The following is a 19,243-nucleotide window of genomic DNA, read 5'->3' as shown; positions in this document are numbered from 1 at the left end:
GAATTGCACGACAGAAATGTGGAGGTTGTTTAGGGAGCACTAGCTGCGACTGCTGGATAGGTTTGTCCCGATGAGGCAAGGAAGGGATGGTAGGGTGAAGGAACCTTGGATGACAAGAGTAATGGAACTGCTCGTCAAGAGGAAGAAGGAGGCTTACTTAAGGTTGAGGAAGCAAGGATCAGACAGGGCTCTAGAGGGTTACAAGGTAGCCAGGAAGAAACTAAAGAATGGACTTAGGAGAGCTAGAAGGGAACATGAAAAAGTCTTGGCGGGTAGGATTAAGGAAAATCCCAAGGCGTTCTACACTTATATGAGGAACAGGAGGATGGCCAGAGTGAGGGTAGGGCCGATCAGGGATAGTAGAGGGAACTTGTGCCTGGAGTCGGAGGAGGTAGGGGAGGTCCTAAATGAATACTTTGCTTCAGTATTCACTAGTGAGAGGGACCTGGTCGTTTCTAAGGACAGCGGGGAACAGGCTGATATGCTCGAACAGGTTGAGGTTAAGAGGGAGGATGTGCTGGAAAGTTTGAATGATATGAGGACAGATAGGTCCCCGGGGCCAGACGGGATATACCCAAGGATATTATGGGAAGCGAGGGAAGAGATTGCTGCGCTTTTGGCGATGATCTTTGCGTCCTCACTGTCCACTGGAGTAGTACCGGATGAGTGGAGGGTGGCAAATGTTGTTCCCTTGTTCAAGAAAGGGAATAGGGATAACCCTGGGAATTATATACGAGTCAGTCTTACGTCGGCAGTGGGCAAATTATTGGAGAGGATTCTGAGAGACAAGATTTATGATTATTTGGAAAAGCATGGTTTGATTAGAGACAGTCAGCATGGCTTTGTGACGGGCAGGTCATGCCTCACAAACCTTCTTGAATTCTTTGAAGATGTGACAAAACACATTGATGAAGGAACGGCATTTGATGTGGTGTATATGGATTTTAGAAAGGCGTTTGATAAGTTTCCCCATGGTAGGCTCATTCAGAAAGTGAGGAGGGGTGGGATACAGGGGAAGCTGGCTGTCTGGATACAAAATTGGCAGGCCCATAGAAGAAAGAGGGTGGTAGCAGATGGAAAGTATTCAGCATGGAGCTCAGTGACCAGTGGTGTTCCGCAGGGATCTTTTCTGGGACCTCTACTCTTTGTGATCTTTATGAATGACTTGGATGAGGAATTGGAAGGCTGGGTTAGCAAGTTTGCCGATGACATGAATGTTGCTGGAGTTGTGGATAGTGTGGAAGGCTGTTGTAGGTTGCAACGGGACATTGACAGGATGGAAAGCTTGGCTGAGAAGTGGCAGATGGAGTTCAACCTGGAAAAGTGTGAAGTGATTCATTTTGGAAGGTCGAATTTGAATGCAGAATACAGGCTTAAAGACAGAATTCTTGGTAGTGTCGAGGAACAGAGGGTTCGTGGGGCCCATGTCCAAAGATCGCTCAAAGTTGCCACCCAAGTTGATAGAGTTGTTGAGAAGGTGTATGGTGTGTTGGCTTTCATTAAAAGGGGGATTAAGTTTAAGAGCCGCGAGGTTATGCTGCATCTCCATAAGGCCCTGGTTCGACCACACTTGGAATATTGTGTTCAGTTTTGGTCGCCTCATCATAGGAAGGATGTGGAAGCTTTGGAGAGGGTGCAGAGGAGATTTGCCAGGATGCTGCCTGGACTGGAGGGTATATCGTCGGAAAAGCGATTGAGGTAGCTAGGGCTTTTCTCACTGGAGCGAAGAAGGATGAGAGGTGACTTGATAGAGGGGTACAAGATGATGAGAGGCATAGATAGAGTGGATAGACAGAGACTTTTTTCCCAGGGTGGAAAGGGCTATCACCAGGGGGCTAATTTTAAGGTGATAGGAGGAAGGTTTCGGGGAGATGTCAGAGGTAGGTTCTTTACACAGAGAGTGGTGGGTGCGTGGAATGCGCTGCCAGCGGTGATAGTCGAAGCAGATACATTAGGGACATTTAAGCGACTCTTGGATCGGTACATGGATGATAGCAGAATGAAGGGTAGGTAATTAGTTTCATCTGAGAGTAGGTTAAAGGTTCGGCACATCATCGTGGGCCGAAGGGCCTGTACTGTGCTGTACTGTACTATGTTCTATGTTCCATGTGTGCAAAGGTACACAGGATTGTTAAGTTGCACATGGTATCTATTACTCAGCATGTATTGTTATAGTCAATAGTTATATTGAGATTGGTACTTATTCCTCAGTGTATAAATTTACAGTTAATTGTGAAACTGAACATGATAACAGAATGACATGCATAAAGTTACAGCTATTTGTTATGTTTGTGTGATAACTAATACACTGTTTATAATGTTACTGTTATAATGTTCGTAATAACAAATGTTGTAAGTTACTTAAGTAAATTGGACATGTTCAGTAATACATATGTGCTCTAACGCTACATTCAACTGTTAAATTGGGCTATGTACCATCACCAAGGGGAATAATGTTATAGCTTATTGTTCAGTTGGACATGGTAATAAATGTCCAGTTGAATAAAGTTACAGCTAATTGTTAAGTTGAATGTGGTAACTAATTCAAACAGGGAAGGGAGCTGAGATTATTGAGCATTGACAAACCTCAGCAGTTCAACAGTACCAGTAGTTGCCATTACATGAGGTGATCGTGTGGCTGCAAAGCATGGGAAAACTTTCAAAAAGTCTGAGATAACTTCCAGTCCGGGCAGGAAACATTAAAATAAAAGTAAACTACCCAGAATGTTTAGAAATGCCATGGATCTTACATTGACACTGCCAAAGAGGTTTGAACACATGGAAGGATCGTCAAAACTGGTCACTGCCGAGGAAAAGATTTTTTCAGGAATTCTCAATAGGACCGAAAGACTGATTCAGAATAAGTTAACACATTAATGTATTCCAGTGGAGCAAGAGCAGATGATGTTATTGCAAGACATTGCATTAATGTGACATCAGATAAATTTGATGAAGTCTTAAAAGCCGTTGATAAGCACTTCGATCTGAGGAGAAACACGATTGTCGAAAGGGCCAAATTCAACAGAAGGTTCCAGAAACCAGGTGAACCGGTAGATGTTTGTATTAATGACCTTTGAAGGCTAGTTGAAGGAAGTGAATATGGAGTCCTTAAAGCAGAATCCGATTTGTTGCAGTTTAAGAAAAACATCAGCCTAGAAAAAGCAATACAGCTGGTGAAACAAGCAGAGGTCCATGAGCAGTACAGAGCAATCCGGAAAGGTGAAGAGAAGCCTTGGTTCACACAACCTCCAGTGTACACACAGTACATTAAGAGCAGGACTGTAAAGGAAGCACCAGAAAAGAAGGTTCACCTGGCAAGGAAAGAGCAAGAGGCCATAAAACACTTCCAGTGCAGTGGCACCAGAAAAACCCACAGGTACAAGCAGTGTCCTGCAAACAAAGCAGAATGCTTTCACTGCAAGATAGTTCGTCATTTTGGGAAGATGTGCCAAAGTAAAGCCTTTACTTGCACAGGTTCCAACAGAAAGGTCTTCTCGCATACAGACATTAATGAAGTTGAACAATCTCAGTCAGAAGAGAAAGCACAAAACCTCCTTGGTGAGATGAATGACCCTAATCAGGCATTCTGGTCTGCAGATATACATGTCAATGGACAGTGAGAGGATGTATTTTATAAACTGGTCACGGCCATGCAGGGGGAGAGCAAAGACCTTCAGACTTTTGGATATATCGATCCTGCAGCCCAGAAGCACAGGAATGGCTTGTATCTCATGTCACATGTGGCACGGCCTTGGGATGGTGCGGTGAGTATAAATGTGATATGTTATCCGTGAGGCAACCAGTATGTGGAATGAATGATGAAGATGCACTGAAGACTGGGTCTCAGACATGGTCAGTCACACTGACACCAACATTATCTGAAATGGTTCATGCAGATCAGGAGGATGTGAACATTTACTGGATCACTACTTATTGAAAAGCTTTCCACAATGCTCTGAAACATGTTCCATAGGGTAAACCAAACTTCTCCACTGAACTGAACAGAACAACCAGGACAGTATTAAACACACTGGGATCTACCAGAGATAAACTCATTCAAATAGAGCAAGATAGAAAAATGGAAACTCAATATTCATTCTGATCCCCAAACATGATCATAAATTATCCAGTGTATGGATAGCAGTAAGAGTAGACAGGAGGACCATTTCAACACATATGATGTAGTTTAAAAACATGGAAATGCATGGAGGGATAGGTGATGACCCATGTTTACTTTTCAATGCATCATGATATTCACAATGTTTTTGATATGTTGTGTACAACCAATGGTTAGAGATCTATAATAATGCTGAAAAAATCAACAGAGTTCACATTCAATTCTCTAAAGCCAAGAAAGGTAGCACAGATTGAAGAAATGTGCTGTTGTAATACTGCTCATGACAATTATTTATCTGCTGGAATGCAGGAATTTGCCCTTTGTATGTTAAATTAGGATTGTTAAACTGTTACTTATTAAAATCGTTAGCATATGGCAATTCTAAAGTTCTGAAGATATGCTTAATGGGAAACGTTGATAGCAGACATGGGTAAGAACGGGTTACTAACGTCAGTAGTACAGCCACAGACCAGCAGAACTCTATTTTTACCAAAGAACGAGAGAAAGATTGTATTCATCAGAAGAGAGACTTTGAATCCTTGCTTTGGATAAGCCTGAGAGAGAGCACAGCCTGGAGCTGCAAAATAGTGAGTGTGCATCAGATAAATGGAGTTAGAAGCAGAGATACTGTGAACCTTGATATTTTCACCAATGTCTGTCATTGAAACTGGGATCTGTAATTGTACTCATGTACAAAGACAATTTTGAATGTAACTCTATAATGTAACAACATGTGAATTTTCATGTAAAAGATGTAAGGAAAAGATATAAAAGGTGGGTGTTGGAAGCGATGATCTCTAACTTGGTTCATTCCTGATCAATCTGGATACTGAGCTCAGAACTGTAATGTGTTAGAGTTCTCCAGCAACAACTCACATGCTTTATGGCAGAAGTGCTATTGTTAAGTTCATTTTTAATAATGCTTTCAAAATGCTTTCAAATCTTTGACATCTGACATTCAATGTTGAGAACCTGATTGAATTGAAATGGAACTTCGAAGAATGCAGGCATTTACCCTCCTTGAATAATATCTCTTACTCTATTCTCATAGTCATATGGTGCCTAGATTCCATCCATACTAAACCCATGGCAGTTCGCCATCTACCATGTCTATTACCTCCTCAATGAACCCGATCAGAAATGTCAGGTATGATAATTCCTTTTGATTCATCTGCTGTTGCTCATATAGTGAACAATCATGAACAAATTGTCATGAATGTTAGCAATAACTTGCATTGGGAGGACACCTTTTCTTTAACATTCATTGCCAAGAGGCTTCACAGAGACGTGACAAAGCAGGCACAAAGAATGAAGGAAACATTAAGAGAAAAGACCAATGGGGTTTAATGAGGGGATGGGGTTGAAGGAGAGGACTGGTTTTCAAGTGTGCAACATGGTAATCAAAAGACATGGCTGCAAATTGTAAAATGAAGAGAATGTAGGATGAAAAACTACATTAGTAAAGGTCATTTGCATAGCGCCAGACATTTCATGGCACCAACACAAAGAGGCGTGGCTGTGGTAGGCCGAGGCCAATCACCTTAGCCCAGGACATCACTGCCCGAGATCCCCAGGTCCGTGTTCAGAGCTCAACCATCTTCAGCTGCTTCATCAATGCCCTTCCCTCCATGATCATGTCAGAATCGGGTTGTTCACTGATGATTACACAATGCACAATAGCATTTGCAACTCCTCAGATACTGAATCAGTCCAGGACAACATGCAGCATTTCCTGGACAACAATCAGGCTTGGGCTGATCGGTAGCAAGTGTCATTTGGGCGACATAAGGCCAAGCATTGACGAACTCCAACAAGAGAGAATCTAACCATCTCCCCTTGAAATTCAACAGCATTAACATCGCTGCAACCGCCCCCTCCATCACCCGCCACTAGCCCCCAACGCCTCCCCTCCGCCATCAACATTCTAGGGGATACCAATGACCAGACACTTGACTGCACAAGCCATATAAACACTGTGGCGATGAGTGCATGTCAGCATCTGGGAATTGTGTGGCCAATCACTCACCTCCTGACTCCCCAAAGCCTGTCCATCATCTCCCAGGCACAGGTCAGGAGTGTGATGGAATACTCTCCACTTGCCTGGATGGGTGCAGCTCCAACACCACTCAAGGAGTTCGACACCATCCAGGGCAAAGCAACCCACTTGATTGGCACCCCTTCTACAAACAATCACTCGCTCCCCCACTGGCACACAATGGCAGCAGTGTATACCATCTACAAGATGTACTGCAAGATGCAACTCACCAAGGCTCCTTCGACAGCACCTTCCAAACCCGTGACCTCAAACACCTAGGAGGACAAGGGCAGCAGATCCATGGAAACACCATCACCTGCAAGTTCACCTCCAAGCCACACACCATCCTGATGTGAAACTATATCGCCGTTCCTTCACTGGCGCTTGGTCAAATTCCTGGAGGTCGCTTCCAAACAGCACTGCGGGAACACCCGCACAGATGGACTGCAGTGATTCAAGAAGGCAGCTCACCACCACCTTCTCAAGGACAATTAGGGATGGGCAATAAATGCTGTCCTTGCAAGAGACAGTCACATCCCATGACAGAATTAAACAAAAAAACAGAAAATGACACAGCCAAAGAAGGAGATTTTTGGAAGAGTGAACATCAGCTCAGATCCAATGAAGAGACGTTTATGGTGGAGAGTGTTGATAAGTGCAGGAGGTTAAGCAGGTAATTCTGCACAGTGGGGTCTAGATCATTGAAGGTATTGTTGGCGTCTGGGACAAATGGAGCAAATATGCACAAGCAGCCACAGTCCAAGAAACAGAGAGATCAGATAAATGGGGAAGGAGTGGGCTTGTGGGGCTGGAGGAGCAAAAACAGTTGGATTGGGGAGGACATGAAGGATGTAAAGTTGAGGATGACGAACATGGAGCCATTGGAGATGGAGATGGGGGTGGTCAGGAGAGGGGATCAAGGGCTAGAATTGGTGTTGTCAGTGTACATGCAACAGCTGATCCATATATGCAGATGGTAGAGCCAATGGGAACTTGTAGAGCAGCAAGAATGATAGAGCACCATACATTCTTTGAAATCATTGAAGCCTGTGAATAGGAGAGGATATTGCTGGAGATTCTCGGGCACTGATCGGAATGGTAAGAGTGGGAAAAAGCAAGGGAATGCCCACCAAGAGGCCAGTGTCAAAAGAATGAGGAGTCGAATGATTGGAGGAGAGGAGGGATTGTCTGGAGCTGACAAATGTGCGAGTGAGGTTTTCAGTGCCTGATACACTGAGGCAGGAGAGGAGGCTGGTGAGATTATGAAGGCAGAAGGAGGCGTCTTTTGGAATGTAGAGGATATGATAACTAAAGCTCAGGTCAGGAGTGAATATTGTTCAGAAGTTACAAAACATCATACTCAACCGAAGACAAAAGCTAGGACGGGGGATGGAATCTGTGACAAGACTGAGGAGTTTGTGGTGGGGCCAAAGGTGGAGGCTTTGCTCATCCCAGTGTTTAATTGGAGCAAATTTCAGCTCATGGGATACAGACTGTTACAGTCTGATAACACAGAGACAGTGGAGGGTAATAAGAGATGATGACGGAGATCTGGAGCTGGCTGTTATCAGCACACATGTGGAAGCTGACCTCACATCTGTAAATGATGTCGCCAGTGGACAGTGTGTAGAAGAGCAAGAGGAGAGATTTAGAATGGAAAGATCAGGGACTCCAGAGGTTACAGTGCTGGTGTGGGAAGAGAGACCATTGCCGGAGATACTCTGATTACAATCTGATCATTAACCCTTGAACCAAGCAAGGGCAGTCCCACTGAAAGAGGCTAATAAACAAAAAGCACGATGAACAGAACAACACAGGAACAGGCCATACGGACCTCCAAGCCTTCGCTGATCATGATGTCTGTCTAAAGTAAACCCATCTGCACTTCCAGGGTATGTATCCCTCTATTCCCCTCCTATTCATGTCAAGATTCCTTTTAAACGACGCTATCATACCTGCTTCCACCACATCCCCTGGCAGCAAGTTGCAGGCACTCACCACCCACTGTGTAAAACACTTGCCTCGCACATCCCCTCTAAACATTGCCACTCGCACCTTAAACCTATGTCCTCTAGTAACTGACTCTTCCACCCTGGGAAAAAGCTTCTGATTCTACACTCTGTCCATGCCACTCATAACTTTGTAAACCTCTATCATGTCGCCCCTTCACCTCCGTTGTTCCAGCGAAAAAAATCCGAGTTTATCCAACCTCTCTTCTGAGGTAATACACTCCAGACCAGGCAACATCCTAGGAAACCTCTTTTGTACCATCTTCAAAGCCTCCAAATCCTTCTGGTAGTGTGACGACAAGAATTGTATGCAATATTCTCAGTGTCACCTCACTAAGGGGCTGTACAGCTGCAACATTTACCTGCCAATTTTTATACTCTATGCCTGGAACGATGAAGGCAAGCATGCCGTATGCCTTCTTGACTACCTTATCCACCTGTGTTGCCACTTTCAGTGATCTGTGTAACTGTACGCCCAGATCTCTCTGCCTGTTTATCCTCCGAAGGATTTTGCCATTTACTGCATACTTCCCACCTGTATTAGACCTTCCAAGATGCATCACCTCACATTTGTCCGAATTAAACTCCATCTGCCATTTCTCCGCCCAAGTCTCCAACCGATCTATATCCTGTTGTATCCTCTGACAATCCTCATCACTATCTGCAACTCCACCAAACTTTGTGTTGACCGCAAACTTACTAATCCGACCAGCGACATTTTCCTCCAAACCTTTTCTATATACTACAAACAGCAACGGTCCCAGCACTGATCCCTACGAAACACCACTTGTCACAGCCCTCCATTCAGAAAAGTACCCTTCCACTTCTAACCTCTGTCTTCTATCATCGATCCAGTTCTGTATCCATCTTGCCAGCTCACCTCTGATCCCGTGTGACTTTACCTTTTGTACCAGTCTGCCATGAGGGACCTTGTCAAAGGCATGACTTAAGTCCATGTAGACAACATCCACTGTCCTTCCTCCATCAATCATCTTCGTCACTTCCTCAAAAAATTCGATCAAGTTAATGAGACACGACCTCCCCTTCACAACACCATGCTCTCTCTCTCTAATAAGTCCATTTGTTTCCAAATGGGAGTAAATCCTGTCTTGAAGAATCCTCTCCAATAATTCCCCTACCACTGACGAAAGGCTCACGGGCCTATAATTTGCTGGATTATCCTTGCTACCCTTCCTAAACAAAGGAACAACATTGGCTATTCTCCATTCCTCTGTGACCGCTCCTGTAATGTCAGAGTTATGGACAGATCACGGAGGGTTTGCTGCAGCTTTGGAGGAGAGGGTGGAGATGTGGAAGTGTGAGGACATGGAAGGATTTTAACCCAATGATAATAATTTTAAATTTAAGGTGCTGCGGGACTGGGAGCCAATGTGGATCAGTGAGGATGAGGGTGATGGGTGAGTTGGGACTTGCTGAGGTCTGGACATGGACAGCAGAGTTCTGGATCAGTTGACACTGATAGAAGTTGAAGGTTGGGTGTCCGGTCAGGAGTGAACTGGAGAAATGGAGTCAGGAGGTCACACATTTATAATTTTACTGGAGCCATGAACCAATGTAAAATAAAAAGGTAAACATCTGCAGTGAAATAGCAGAGAGAAGAATGTCAGCGGGACACGTTCAGTGTCTGTTCCCTAATATCACCCACAGTGATTTCCAGGCTGTAATCCTGAATGTGACCTTGAACGGTTCCTGTGTCAAAGACTCAAAGTTCATATTTCATCTGGAAAACTGGCAGAACAGAGTGAAACTGGTCTGCTTGTCTCTGCACTCAGTATAAACCACAGAGAAATCAGTAACATTTATCATTAAATCGACAAGAGTGAACATGTTGAATACAATCACATCTGAACTGTAAATTAAGTTATTCACTATTGTGGGATCATTCCTGTATGAATACAGCTTTCGGTTCTGATTCTGAGAGAGGTCTAACTGTAATAATGTTCTGGACATTGAGGTGTTTGTGTTTTATCCACCCCATTATTTGCATCAGAGTCAAAGCTGCTGATATAATTTGTTTGTTCAGGTGAGTGAAACTAATAGCAATGATCAGGAGTATAACCATGTCAGTGGAGACTTATCCCCTGTATAAATCAGGACCCATTTTAATGGATCAGCTCAGAGTGCCTGCTGGAGCTGTGGGTTCCAGGTTAACAGAAGTCACTGCTTCTCAAAGAAATGGAATTTGCACTATTCTTCAAGATCAGAACAATTTACTATCCTATACTTGCAGCTGTTGGAGCTCCTGGTAAGCTGTTATCTCAGCTGTTCATGGTGAACTCAGTATTAACTGTCCTGCTGTACTCGTATTATTTCTCACTCTGTGTTTCAGACAGTTGTCTGTAATGTTCCATCAGTTGAATGATGGAATATACTCAGTCACTGCTCGTTGGATCTCCTGGGAGCTGTGTTATATCTGTAATGATACAAGTTAATTCCATCCTGGTACTGTTACTGGCTTGATCTCCATGTTAAATGTATTGCATTCTGGTGTCTGGAACAGGAGTCAGACCATCAGGAGCTGTTAACCGTTTCATGTTCTGAACAAACCTGTCCTGGAATATTGTACTGAGCGTGTTCTCAGTGATTGATAATGGGACAGCTCACAGTCTGTGTTACCAGAAGGCAGTGCAATGACCTCCCTTCCCAGTAACATGGTTCAGTTTAACTGGGATGTCACTGTATTTATTGGTTATCACTGTTATTGAATATGATTCCATTCATTGTGTGTCTGATGCTGCTTCAGAGGTCTGGCTGCTGAATTGAGTTTACTGCTGACTTACATCTCCATCTCTGCTTCACTGTGGATGAATCCACTGTCACTGGGCTAGATTGTAAAATGAAATGTGATATTTTATCAGTTTACACTGTATCTATTGGAATCGTGAGTCCATCTTTGTATCTGTCAATTATAAGTCTTCTTCTTCTTTGGCCTCCTTGTCTCGAGAGACAATGGGTAAGCGCCTGGAGGTGGTCAGTGGTTTGAGCAGCAGCGCATGGAGTGGCTATAAAGGCCTATTCTGGAGTGACATTCTCTTCCACAGGTGCTGCAGATAAAATTGGTTGTTGGGGCTGTTACACAGTTACTTCTCTCCTTGCACTTCTGTCTTTTTTCCTGACAACTGCTAAGTCTCTTCGACTTGCCACGCTTTAGCCCCACCTTTATGGTTGCCTGCCAGCTCTGGCGATCACTGGCTACTGACTCCCACGACTTGTGATCAATGTCACAGGATTTCATGTCGCGTTTGCAGACGTGTTTAAAGCGGAGACATGGACGGCTTGTGGGTCTGATACCAGAGACGAGCTCGCTGCACAATGTGCCATTGGGGATCCTGCCATCTTCCATGCAGCTCACATGCTAAGCCATCTCAGGCGCCGCTGGCTTAGTCGGGTGCATATACTGTGGATGTTGGCCGCCTTGAGGACTTCTGTGTTGGAGATGCGGTCCTGCCATCTGATGCCAAGGATTCTCCGGAGGCAGCGAAGATGAAATGAATTGAGACGTCGCTTTTGGCTGACGTACGTTATCCAGGCTTCACTGCCGTAGAGCAAGGTACTGAGGACACAGGCTTGATTCATTTCGACTTTTGTGTTCCGTGTCAGTGCGCCATTTTCCCACATTTTCTTGGCCAGTCTGGGCATAGCAGTGTAAGCCTTTCCCATGCGCTTGTTTAATTCTGCATCGAGAGACAGGTTACTGGTGATAATTGAGCCTAGGTAGTTGAACTCTCGAACCACTTCGAGAGTGTGGTCGCTGATATTGATAGATGCGGCATTTATGACGTCCTGTATCATGATGTTCGTTTTCTTCAGACTGATGGTTAGGCCAAATTTGTGTCTGTAGATTATAAGTAGTAAGTGGTGTTTTATGAGATAAAGAATCCCACCATTCAAGGATGTACTTTATAAATAAAGGAGAAAAAGAATTTCAATGATTGGGACGTGTGCCTGGAAGAGGCTTTCAATTCTGTTTAGTTCAAGCATTGTCGGTGTATTGATCAGTGTCGGAGAACAGGTGGAGACTTGTGTGAAATGCAGAAACTTTAAACTATTCACAGAGGCTTCACCATTGAATAGACTGACTCTGTGAATAGAATCATTGAACATGGGGCTGGTAAACAGAACGCAGGCTCAGGGTATTAGGATTAAAAGGGATGGGAAAAGGATCATTGAGATAGAAAGCATGAGAGTGTGGAAAGATAGAGAGAGGAGTGATAGACAAAGAGACTGAGGTGGAATATTAGAGGGAGGGGGAGAAAACATGCAAGAAGAGAGAGAGAGAGTGTGGTAACAGTGTGAATATTTCACCAGAATGAACTGTTAATCTTCCAATACAATCCTGATGAAGAAGTGTGAGTTGAATGTGTTATTAGGATGTTGTCAGACCGTGAGTTTTTCATTGTACTGACAGAGTGTGTTTATCAGTGTCTCCTCAGACCGTTGTGCTGAAAGGTACTTTTTTTCTTACATACTGACTAAATAAATGTTCTTCTCGAATAGAATCTGAGTTGTATTGTTCGTAATGTATTACATGAGATTGAATAGAAAGAAATAAGAGGTGGAGACGGCCATTCAGCCCATTGAGTCTGCTCTGTATTCAATGACATCATGGCTGGTCCAAGGCCTCAGGTCGGGGGACCAACCCTGGTTCAATCAAGAGTGCAGGAGGGAATGCCAGGAGCAGCACATGGCCTACCTCAAAATGAGGTATCAACCTGGTGAAGCGACAACACAGGACTGTCTGTGTGCCAAAATGCATAAGCAGCACACGATAGACAGAGCTGAGTGATCCCAGAACCAATGGATCAGATCTAAGCTCTGCAGTCCTGCAACATCCAGTGGTGAATGGTGGTGGACAATTAAATAACTAACTGGAGGAGTTGTTTCCACAAATATCATGGTCTTCAACGATGGGGTAGCCCAGCAAATCAGTGCGAAAAATAAGGCTGAAGCATTTGCAACAATCTTCAGCCTGAAGTGCTGAGGTGATGATCCATCTCGGCGTCCACCTGATGTCCCGAGCATTGCAGATGCCAGACTTGAGCCAATTCGATTCACTCCACGTGATATCTTGAAATGACTCAAGGCACTGGATACTGCAAAGGCTACGGGCCCTGACAATATTCCAGCAATAGTACTGAAGACCTGTGCTCCAGAACTAGCTGCGCCCCTAGCCAAGCTGTTCCATGGTGGCTTGGGCAATCTGTGTCCAACAGAGGGATTGCAGCGGCAAAGCCTTCCCCCGTGCCAACACCCAACTCCCATCCCACCACATTCCCCTGCCCACCGCAACCCATCTACGCCCCCAACCCCCTTCTCCACCGCCCCGCCCCGAGTGGACCCGGGGATCCAAGTCCCACAACCCTACAGTCCGAGGCTTTCGTGCTACTCCTGGTTCACGGTCTCTTGCAATCCAGCTGTGGGCACCGCTCCTGGTGGCACTGCTGGACTGCTCGCCCTCTGACTGGCCGCAGCACTTGGAGGCGATATTCACATCCTTAAAGGGACAGAGAACCCGGCAGCAGACAGTTAATTGCCTGTGCGCTGTTAACTCCAGTCAGCGTTTACCAAAATGGCTGAGGCGGGGTCCGTTATCTTCCTTGTCCAGGAGTCAGCAAAGTGTCTGCACACAGACACCAGTTTCTGCAGTAATAAATGTTGAGGTCCGTGGTTTCTATCCGACCGCCAGTACTCTGTGACTGACAGCGGGCGTCCCAGTGCTCTGCTTTGATTGACAGCTCTCCTATTGCACGGATCTCTTATTAAAATAAAAGCAAACTACTGCAGATTCTGGAAATCAGAAATAAAAACAGGAAATGCTGGAAATAGTCAGCAGGTCTGGCAGCATCTGTGGAGAGAGAAGCCGAGTTCACATTTCAGGACAGTGACCTTTCAACAGAACTGGCAAATGTGGTTGATGGGCCCCATTTCCCGCATCGCTACCCTCACCGCTCCCCTCCCTCCCAGAACTGTAACAGGGTTCCCCTTGTCCTCACTTTCCTCCTCACCAACTTCCACATCCAAAGGATCATCTTCCACCATTTCCACCACCTCCAGCGTGATGCCACGACCAAAGGCTTCTTCCCCTCCCTTCCCCTGTCAGCATTCCGAAGGGATCATTCCCTTCGTGACACCCTGGTCCACTGCTCCATTGCCCGCACCACCTCGTCCCCTTCCCACGGCACATTCCCCTCAATAGCGGGAGGTGTAATACCTGACCATTTACCTCCTCCCTCCTCACTATGCCAGGCCCCAAACACTCCTTTTGGGTGAAGCAGCGATTTACTTGTACTTCTTTCAATGTAGTATAATGTATTCGCTGCTCACAATGTGGTCTCCCTTACATTGGGGAGACCAAAGGCAGACTGGGTGATCACTTTGCCGAGCACCTCCACTCAGTCCGGAAGCAGGACCCCGAGCTTCCGGTTGCTTGCCATTTGAACAGTCCCCCCTGCTCTCATGCTCACATCTCTGTCCTGGGATTGCTGCAGTGTTCCAGTGAACATCAACGCAAGCTCGAGGAACAGAATCTCATTTACCGATTCGGCAAAGTGCAGCCGGACTGAATATTGAGTTCAATCATTTCAGAGCATGAAGGGCCCCGCTTTTTATTTTTCGTTATTTTTTTTATTTTTTCATTGTTTATTTTATTTTAGTTTGTTTCTGCTGTTCCAAACCACTGTTTGGTTTTTCCATGTTTTATTCTTGTTCATTTTCTGTCCATTAACACCCTGTCTGTACTAACGCTTTGTCTTTCAGCATACCATTACCATATTGCTTGTTTTTGCTCCAGGATCTTCTGGTCAGTTATTCTCTGTGACGTTGTCCGATCAATACCTTCTCTTTTATTATGTCTAGCCCCACCACCACTTTACTTGCTTATAACCTTTTACATTTCTAATATTTGTAAGTTTTGATGAAAGGTCACTGACCTGAAATGTTAACTCTGCTTCTCTCTCCACAGATGCTGCCAGACCTGCTGAGTATTTCCAGCATTTCCTGGCTTTTTAATCTCCTACCAAAGTGTACCTCAGGCAGAGGCGGGACCTGTGTTTGATGGACGGTGGATGCCTGTCCGTGATTGGTCAGTGTCTGTGACTGACAGTGGGCTGCCTTGGCAGAATGAGCTCTGACTGGTGGTTCACGGTGCAGGCGTGCCGGGATTGGCCATCCCTGCTGTTATCACAGCTCAGGGATTGACTCCGAATGACCGATGCGGAGATGAGGGAGAGATAGGCTGAGGGGAGAGCGGGAAGTGAGTCAGTACACAGTCAGAGGCAGAGGGGCAGAGTGGCACGGATGGGGAACGCTGAGAGTCAGGCAACGCTTTAAACAAGCATCTGCTCAGGCAGCAGAGGTGGAGGGTAGAGTGAGATTGACATCGAAGGGGGATGGACACAGAGGGGGAGAGATGAGGATGGACATTGGGGGAGAGTTAAGGGATGGAGGCGATTGGACGCAGATTGTGGAGATGGGGATATGTGAGGGGGATGGACACAGAGGTGGGAGCGAGGCATGGACGTATAAGGGGAGAGATGTGGATGGACACAAAGTGGGAGAGCAGTGAGATGGACACAGAGGTGGAGAGAGGTAGATGGACACAGAAGGGGAGAGAGGCGAATGGACACAGAGGAACGGGAGAGGGGTGATGGACAAAGAGAGGGGAGAGGGGATGGACATTGTGGGGAGAGGGGTGGGACACAGAGGGAGGGGGAATGTATGCAGTATGGGGAGAGGAGTATAGGAGAGAGGGATGGACACATAGGTGGGAAACTGGGGTATGGACACAAATGGGAAAGAGGTGTTGGACACAGAGGGGGAGAGAGGGGGTTGGGCACAGAGGGGGAGAGGTGGATGGACACAGATGGGGAGAGAGGGATGGACACAGAGGGCGGAGATGAATGGACACAGAGGGGGAGAGAGGGAGGCGGAAACAGAGGGGGACAGGAGAGGGGGATGGGCACAGAGGGGCAGAGAATGGGATGGACACAGAGGGGGAGATGGATGGACACAGAGGGGGAGAGGTGGATGGACAAAGAGTGGGAGAGAGGGGGACGGAAACAGAGGGGGACAGGAGATGGGGATGGACATAGGGGAGTGGGGGGTGGACACAGAGGGGCAGAGAATGGGATGAACACAGAGTGGGGAGAGACGGGGATGGACAAAGGGTGAGAGTAGGGGATGGGTACATATGGGGAGAGAGGGGGATGGTAACAAAGGGGGAGTGAGGGGGATGGACACAGAGGGACAGGGCAAGGGGATGGACACAGAGGTGGGAGAGGGGTGATGGACACAGAGGATGGGGGAGGGGATGGGAATTGGAGGATGGGGAGGGAGACAGGGGGAGGCAGGTGGGTGGACGCAGACTGGGGAGAGGGGGATCAGAGAGGGGGATGGACAAAGAGGTGGGTGCGAGGCAGATGGACACAAATGGAAAAGAGGGGATGGACACAGATGGGGAGACAGGGATGGATGCAAAGTGGTAGAGGGGGATGGATACAGAGGGAGAAAGAGAGGGATGGACACAGAGGGGAGAGGTGGATGGACACAGAAGGGGAGAGAGGGGGATGGAAACAGAGGGGGAGAGGATCGGTGGAAGGCCACAGAGGGGGAGAGAGTGGGGTGGACACAGCAGGGGAGAGTGGAATGGACATGGGGGAGTAGGGGATGGACACAGAGAAAGAGCGAGGGGGATGGACACAGCGGGGGACAGAGAGGGTTGGAGACAGAGAAGGATGGAGACAGAGAGGGGTGGACACAGCGGGTGGGCCAGAGTGATGGATACAATCACGGGGTGGATACAAAGCAGGGGGAGAGAGAGAGATCATGATCATTCTTGACAGATGGACATCTATCCAAATGCTCTGCATTTCTACATCAAGTGTACAAGCAGATATTGACTACTTGTGAAAGCAAAAACAATGCCAGGTATGTCACTGAATACCGAAACATGTAGTTTACATCATCTGTGTTTTGATGGCATAAGGTTGTCTATAATCTTTATTTACAGAATAATGACCCCCATGTCCGTGGCTGTGTCAATAATTTTGTTAAATACACACAGTGCAACAGATCCCTGTTCTGGTCCAGTGCTCTGACCACAGATCCCTGTTCTGGCCCAGTTCTCTGACCCCAGCTGGATGTATAGAATCTAGCTCTTTGAGTGGAGGGGGTGTGGGCTGGGCCTTGGAGAGGGGGATTCCCTATTGATACACAGCTGGCAGGCTGCTCCACATCCCTGGGCTCTACCCACCATTCTCCATCACTTTTCCAGGCCACTGGAGCCTTCTTTTCTTTTCCAGATATTCCATGCTTCCCGGTCCCTCTGTTATTCCGCTGGAACATTTACACCTCCTCAGGAACCATCTTCTCTTTCTTTAATTGTCCCATTCTCCTTACACCATCATCCCTTCTCCCACTGAAGCACTCCTGTCCTCCACCCGATCACAGACCTTCCCCTTCACACTTTCCTCCCCTATCACCCACTTTTCACTGGCTCTACCATTGTGTTAAAACTGTTAATCTCTCATATCTTCCAGTTCAGATGAATGGTTATTGACCTGAAACGTTGGGTTGAATTTTGCCAGCCCTCCGACGTCGGGGGTCTTGGCGGGGGGCCCAGAACATTCTAACTGGATAGGCTCGGCAAGCCTCCGACGCTGTATATGCCCTGTACCATTTTACAGACGACGGTGGGACCTTCGGTTGCCCCCCTGCCCTCCTCCTCCCAACCTCCCTCCACCACACATCGGCTGAACCCTCATTTAAATATGTTAAACACTACTTACCTTACCGGATTCTCCATCCCACTATTCGTCACTCCTCAGTCATGATTTTTCATGAATGAGAGAAGCCAGTGGGACAGAAGAAGAGCAATGGCAGACAATGCAGCTAATTCTCTGTAAACAGGGTCTCAACTCTGCATACCGGAAGGGATGTAGAAGGGGCGAAGGCATTACTGTGGGAACAGCTTTGCAGAGTTGAAGGGAGGGGGAGGATGGGGTTACTCGGGGGTAAAGCTCTGCAGGCATGAAGGGAAGTACTGCATACCCTCCCTCCTTAAACAGTGACCGCCCTGTGCTATTGTTCGTTTGTGTGTGTGAAGGAGCAATGGCAATCCAGTCATTCTGTATGTGGGGATGGTGCCAGAAATGGTAGGAGTGCAAAGGTTATCTGTCTGGTGGGGGCATTCGATGCAGCTGGTTGAATGTTTATGTGATTATGCTGTGTCACTCTGAGTGTGAGCTAAGATGGGCAATGCCAGGTCATGCCACGTAATTGATCCATGAAAACACCTGATGCACCAGTCAATAACAATGCCTGCCCTGTTAGGAACCTTCGAATAAGTGAAGGTTACAACTTTATTTATCACTTGGAAATGGGTCTGGCTCATCCTAGATTGAGTGATCCACTTCTCCTGAGGATCCATATGCGCCGCGGGGAAAACCAACAGGCAGGTGCAGCCCACGCAGAGGCCCCAGTCGTGAGCAGTAACCGCCAAGGGGAGCTCACCACTGTAGAACACCGTGCTTCTACAGGCCTCACATGACATACCAGTGAATTTCAGAGCACCAGTGTCAGAGGTGACTATGGATGTAGAGAGTGGTGAGGACAAGACTTTGTGCCCTGGTCAAGGATGACCTGCAGCCCATGAGACATCCTATGCCTGTGCCCTCATAGTGGTAGCTGCTCTGAACATTGACACTTATGCATCATTTTAGAGGTCCACCGGATTCATTTGCGGGGGTTACACATTCAGCAATACACCACTGCATCAGGGACGTCGATGATGCCCTGTACCCGAGGGCCAGTGAGTCTGCCCACTTCAGGACGGGCTCTCACAGGCAAACCCAGAGGGCCATAAGTTTTGACCGCTTTGCCGGATAACCAAAGGTGCAAGGGGTCATAGTCTGCAGCCATGTGGCCATCAGGGCTCCCGCCAGACCACCAGCTGCAGACGCTACCATTTAGGGATTCCTCTCAATCTAGGTACAGCTGGTATGTGATTACCGGAGATGTTTCATGCAAATCTGTGCCCGCTTCTCAGGCAGCTGCCATGGCACC

Source organism: Heterodontus francisci, chromosome 28 (assembly GCF_036365525.1).
Source record: "Heterodontus francisci isolate sHetFra1 chromosome 28, sHetFra1.hap1, whole genome shotgun sequence".
Taxonomy (NCBI): Eukaryota; Metazoa; Chordata; class Chondrichthyes; order Heterodontiformes; family Heterodontidae; genus Heterodontus; species Heterodontus francisci.
This window is presented reverse-complemented; position numbering follows the sequence as displayed.